Raw genomic sequence first — 6,877 nt, forward strand, 5'->3', positions numbered from 1 at the left:
ATACTCGTGTATATCTCCGGTTTACAAAGTGTTAAAATTTTCCGGAATGCATTTTCCGATATGCCAGAAATCATGTTAGTTGAAGAGCTAGAAAGCTGAAAGATCACCAGCTATGGCGGATATATCTCAGCCCATTGGTGGCGTGGCAAATCGGATAAAACTGTATCTCCCAAAGTTGTATATCTAGAATGCTGAAATTTTGCACGTGAGCTAATGTTTCGATTCTTTAAATATGGGTGGAACAATTACATATCTACGCCTACTATGCGTGGACCTGAAGATATAGTGATTTTTCAAATTTAGCTATTTTAGGCATTATTGATGGTAGAGACCTGAATTTCGTATATATACGCAGGTTGACCTCCCAAGTCCAACGAGCTATGATGGATTTATCTCTTCCCAAAGAAGGCGTGGAAAGCCATAAAAGTTTATCAGCTACTTGAATATAATCGCGCCTCTTTAATTCGAACCCAAAATCGTTCTACAATTCTTAGTTGAGGTAGGCACCCAATGTTCACGTCCCATGCACATTCTAGCTGCGAAGAAATTTCAATTTTCGTGAGCTGCTGCTTGTGCTCACATGCATACACACATATACACATTTGACAGAGCAGAGAGCATCGAGAAAGAGCAAGGGTAATATTTAGCATAGAGGGATCTTTTGTTTAACAGTCGTCCATATGGCTCGAGCGCATGAAGAGAAATGATTTTGTGTTCCCATATTTTCGTAGGACAAACCTAAAAAGTGAGGAGGCGAGCAAATGTCCGGTCTATGTGTTGTCTGGTTAGTGGTACATGTCTACCTTTAGAGCTATAGCTTCAAATTTTTAAAGGAAGTCTGTATGTATTTTATATAATTTCCATTTTTGTTGCAATTTACTCCCACCCCTATGTCCACCCCCTCACTTATGTAAAAATTATGTAACGGCCAGAAGGAATCACGCAAACCCCATAAAGTATTTATATTCTTGATCAGGACGACGAGCTGAATCGATGTAGCCCTGTCTGCCTGTCCGTACGTCCGTCCCTCCGTCCATATGAGCAAGACGATCTCTGTAGTCATAAGAGCTACTGAGCTGAAATTTAGCATGCATACTCGTGTATACCATAAACAGTACAAGTTTATCATACTTTTTTCGATGTCTCATCCGATAAACTTTTCTAAAGATACTAATCGAAAAATTGATTTTCTTTTACCCTCATTTGAATACTATTATACCTGAAGACTTCAAATTTACTGTGTATAAACATATGATTAATACAAATAGCTTAAAGATTTTCATTATGCGCACCAATGTATTCATACATATACATATTTGAGAGAGCAGAGCGCATTGAGAGAGAGAAAGCAAGGGTAAACATTGAGCATAATGGGATTTTTTGTTCAACATACGACTATCTCGGTCGAGCGCATTAAGCGAAATGATTGTGCTTTCGTATATCGCTCGAAAAAACTTTACAATACGTGCCCGTATATGTTTTGTGGTTAGTGATAGTAGGAACAACCCATAAAATTAAACAAGTAAGAAAGCTGTAGTCGAGATTGCTCGATTACGAGATCCCCTGAAACCTTCGAGCAACTGATATTTCAATTTCAATTTCTGCATTTTAATTTTATAAAATGCATCTTAATATTCACTCGTTCACTCTTTTCTCATCTGTCTCATCTTCGGCTCTGGATTGGGACCTTTTTGCCGCTCGTTCCCAAAATAACGGTAAAACACACAATCCCAAACGGCATCTCGGCTAACGGTCATCGATGATCGTCATGTGTGCGAATGAAGCCCATTACTGAATCTGTAGGAGCGAAAGAGGCCGACTATAGTCGGACCTCGACCCCTTTCCAGTCGCTGTGTGGAACAATATATATTACACGCGCAGCAAATACGTACGTTTATATTCATATTTTGTTACGTGCTTACCTTATTGCTCCTCACTAGTTTACCTTTAAGTAGACTACATAGCATTGTCCATATCTTTATATAAAATAACCAAAAACAACATTTCATGCATTAACTATCAACTTCACGGCTCTTCATTGCATTCCTCCAATTATATACTTTTAATTTCATATTCATTGTATTTGGTAATCCAGTTCTGTACGAGATATTGCTCGATTGCACAGTATACATTACTCCGTCACTTGTCGATAAAATCAATTGTTATCAATTAATTGCATTATATTGATGCAATGTAATACAAGATAGAGAGTGAACTCTCCAATCTAACGTCCTATAAGTCTATGTAGCTTGGTCTACAACCGTCGGACATGGGACTACAATAGGATATCGCGGGAACAAATCCAAAAACTTAAAACAAGCAGGAAAGCTCTAATCGAGAGTGCTCGACTAAGAGATCTATTGAACCCTTCGAGGAACTGATATTTCAATATGTCTTCGCGTTTTTCTTAGTGCACAAGAAACACATACACAGACACAGACTTATGCGCACACGAGAGTTTGAGTTGCGTTTTCATGGAGTACCGTCGATGGCATCGCGATCCATTGTAGACTCTATCTTGTTCTGTGCTTTTTCAAGTAGTGCAAGCTGCGTTTAAGTTACTGTAGTGTAGTTCAATTATTATAATAGTAGCCATCGCCTACTACAGTCATCACGCCTTAGCAGTCAGAGCAAAAATGGACGCCATGGTAAAGGACGATCTGCAAGTTTCGCGCTCTTCGTTACAGCGGTCACCGCAGCAACAACAGAGGGCGTTGCCGCAGCCGTTGACATTTTATCAGTCATCAATGGCTGAGTGCTAGGCATCAAAGTCACTAAAAGAAGCTCTTAAATGCCTAAATGAGAGAGGAGCTGGCAAGGCTGGTGCGAGGTGCAGTCCACGATGCTCAAGAAAGTAGGTGAGAAACAAGTAACAAACAGAGAAAAACTCCCTCTAAAAATCCGAGGCCCAATAAAGGTGCAGCGAACCCAAAAGAACCAATGGCTCTACGGGCTGAAGCAAAATTTCAAACCGGGCAGGTCGACAAACAAACCCGAACAGCTGGACGGTCGTTAAGGGACGTAGAACTGACGCAATTGCAATTTCAGGAATAGGTGGTTGCAGTCATGCGGACATACTTCGCGAAGTCAAGAGCGACCCGAATTTAAAACATCTGAGCGGTGACGTCCAAGGCAGCTGCATGCAGCTGTTGGTAAGGTCTTGGGTGACCGAGCGGTAGTTAAAACACTTACCGAATCGGCTCAGATTGCGATCCGTGATCTAGATGAGTTAGCTAGCAAAGCAAGACCAAGCATGCAATCTTGGAAGCAATTTGGGTGGAGTTGAAGGATAGCTCAATACCCAGCGAGGCTATGAGATTTCAAGCGAAGTGATTGCTTCGGAAAATTTTAATGGATAGCAAAGAGCTACGGTTGCTCTTCCAGTTAGAAAAGCCAAAACTCTGATCGAGCTGTACCAAATTAGAATAGAATGGGTAATATTCGGTATCCGAGACGTGGATCATACTAAACGCTGTTTCAAGTGCCTCCATTACGGTCATATGGCAGCCAACTGCAGCAACGACTGTGACTTCCAGGGGTCTGTTTCAGGTGTGAAGAGATGAGTTAAAGTGCAAAAATGTAACAAGCCACCAAACTGTAGTCTCTCCATCCGGAAAGGCGAAAAGCAGACGGACCATTCAGCAGGCAGCTTCAAGTGCCCATCATACCGTGAAGCTGCGCGTAAAATGAAATGTTAAGGTTCCTTCAGCTTAACTTAAATCATTACTGTAGGACCTCATCACTGTAGGACCAGCTACCCTAGGACATGGTCAATTTGATCAACGTAGCCGATACGGTAACTTATAGCTCTACAGTTGATACGTGGCCCCCAGCATGCAGCTCAGTGAATTCACAACGGTGCTTGACGAGCTTGCCGAGGATGCTAGGAGATTTTAGTTCATGGGCGTTAGAATTGGGTAACCATACAATAAATCTCAGAGGCCGTATCCTACTGGAGTTCTTGGCGACACTAGATTTTGCACTGCTCAACACTGGTGACGAGCTAACCTATAGTCGGGCTGGATACGGAACTGTAATTGATATCATATCAGCTGGATACTTTTGATCCCGAGGGCTTCTCAGAGGCCATTCAGACGTTGGCATGCTAACTGGTAGCTCAAATATAGAGTGCCTGCAATAGCAGGATGTGACGCCACAAGCAGTTCACGTGACAGCAAACGCCTATGTATTGGTGGAATGCACAAATAAACGACATTCGACGAAAATGCCTCCAAGTGAGAAGAAGCTACCAACAGGCACAGATACAGCCTACGGATCCCTTGGAGCACAGACGATGAAATCTTAGTAGCTCCCAGAGGTCTTGGACCCCCCTCAGCTCCAGGGCCGGACGCGATCCCAAGTGGCAACTCCCACCATCCAAGGTGCTTGATAAAAACACGGAACGAAGCAATACTGAATTATTGCGCATCATCTGGGTGTAAGGAATGGCTTCAACACAGCTAGTTGGGATATGATACAGGATGCGCTATCACAATATAATATCCCTAAATATCTAAACAATAAAGAGCTACTTCAAAGGAAGAACACTGGCATACAACAAGAGTGAGGGTCCCCAAACTCATACAGTGAGTGCTGGGGCCTCTTCTATGAAGTGTCATGTACGACGGGGTACTGCGCTTGGAACTACCAGCAGATGCTTATGATGTAGCCTCCGTCGCCAAGGAGATACATAGGATATGTGCAGCGAAGGTATCAATCGCATACGAAACTGGTTGACAAGAGCTGGGCTCGAGCTAGCGGCGCACAAAACGGAAGTAGTCCTAGTTAGCAGTCGCAAAAGAGTGGAAACAGCCAATATAAAGATCACCATTGCGTCAAAGTGATCGTGACTCAATCACGAAAGTGAAATGAGTATAATGGTTTTGTCCATATTGGTATAGTCACTGACCAGAGAACACATAGACAAGACATGTAGAACAAATTTTTCTACAGCTTGAAACTGTTAAGTTGGTCGACCACTATACTTCGTATTTGCTCGGCTCGGTCACTGGAGGTTCGAGCTGTGAAAATACTGCACGACAAAAACAGTGCGCTGTAAGCGGTCAATCCAAATGGTCCCGATTCCATATGAAGCACAGCTATGTGTCATTATTACTCTACACTACTACTACACTATTAATCTCTCTCTCAGTGCCTATTTCTCGCTCTCTATGGTCGCTGAAATCATCACTCTCAGCCGCGCGCAAAAATTAAAAGTTTTGATCGCGACGATCCCAGCTCTTTCCTTTTGAGTGAAGGGTATACCGAAGTTTGTATAGCGTTTGTCACGTTCATACAAAATGATAGCTTTTTTATGATTATTTCTAAAAAGGGTATGCAAGTAATTTCCTAGTCGTTATTTGGAGTATAGGAGCTGTGTCGCTCGTATAAAAAGTGTCATGAATATATGTATCGTCAATACCAGGAGAGGCAAGTGATCGTCGAGGGGGGACGAGGTACCCCGCGGGGCGCCAAGTACAGCGAACCAGTAGGAGAACTGGGTTATGTTATTAACAGAGTGCTGTTGTTGAGGGTTCTGGCATTAACATACTCCCCCCCCCCCCCCCCCCACACTGCAAGGATTGCAAATTAAGACGTCGCGTTCGAAGCTGAAGACCTCTTGGTGTGCGGATCAAGGCCGTCTTGGAGATGCAGGAGCGTGTGGTGATTCTGGCCACACGTTTTCCAACGTCCCTTGTTGCGGCAGGATTGCCTGGAGTGCTCGTGAGCCAAGCAGTTCGTGCAGTACTCATGTACAAGTACCGCACGCATCCGTTTTTCCTCAGAAAGGCCCAGAAAACGCTAGCAGTTTCTGAGACCATGGGCTCCTGGGCATACGCGGCACTGCAAGGAATCGGTACCACGTGGCTTGCTGCTTTCTAATGACGGCGTCTTTATCTGGAAAAACGAATAAGTTGGAGGTTGAATTGCTTGTTCGTTAGAACATAACATGGAGGTTAGTTCGACAGCACGAGGAGGACAAGGATCGAGTTGGAATGATGGGCCTGAATGAAGGATATCATTCAGGCTCTCATTGAAACCGACCCTCACTTTTGTATTGGTGTTGTCGGGAACTCGGGATGGAAGAGTTGCCGGAATCTCAAGTTTTGTCTCACCCGGAACGGATACTTGAGTTGTGAACGAGGAGACCATTTCCTGTGAAGTTCGTGAAAGTGGGCCAGTCAGTACCCAACCGAAAACAGTCTCTAGACCTAGAAGAGGTCCACAGATATTCGGATGGTAACCTCCCTGAATAATAGTCGGAAGGAAATCCGCACCTAGAAGGACATCAATTTCTAAACTCTTGTAGAACTCGGGATCAGCTAGCTGAATATTCGGCAGCTGGTTCAATAAGAGTTGCGGAATTGAAGATGAAGGGAGTTTACCGGCAAGTTTTGGAAGGACGAGAGCAGGAGCTTCGATTCGCAGTCTCGGCTTCGAAGAAGAACCAATGTCAAAGCTGCATAGCTTTTGTGCATGAGCTGTAACTGCTTGATTCAAGCTGGAAACTTGAGTCTGCATGGATTTGAAGGGCAACTTGATTTTGCGGAATAGTCGCTCAGAAATGAAAGTTGCTTCGGATCCTGAGTCGACTAAGGCACGGGCGGGATAGATTGCTCCGGAATGGCATATGTTGATCACCGCCGTGCCGAGGAGGACACCTCGCGTGTTGGCAGCCAGATACGTTTGGACGTTGGACATAACTTGCGTACGAATTGGGGCTAGAGCTGTTGCGGATGCAGCAGCAGACCGAGGAGTATTGTCCCTATCGAGTAGGGTGTTATGTCGACCATTCCACTTGAAACAGTTGTGCGTACTGGTACACTCTCGTAGCTGGTGACCCTTAGCGAAGCAGTTCAGGCGAAAACTCATTGCT

The sequence above is a fragment of the Drosophila navojoa genome, chromosome 3, assembly GCF_054131105.1.
Source record: "Drosophila navojoa isolate 15081-1374.11 chromosome 3, UAZ_NAV_1.0, whole genome shotgun sequence".
Lineage (NCBI taxonomy): Eukaryota > Metazoa > Arthropoda > Insecta > Diptera > Drosophilidae > Drosophila > Drosophila navojoa.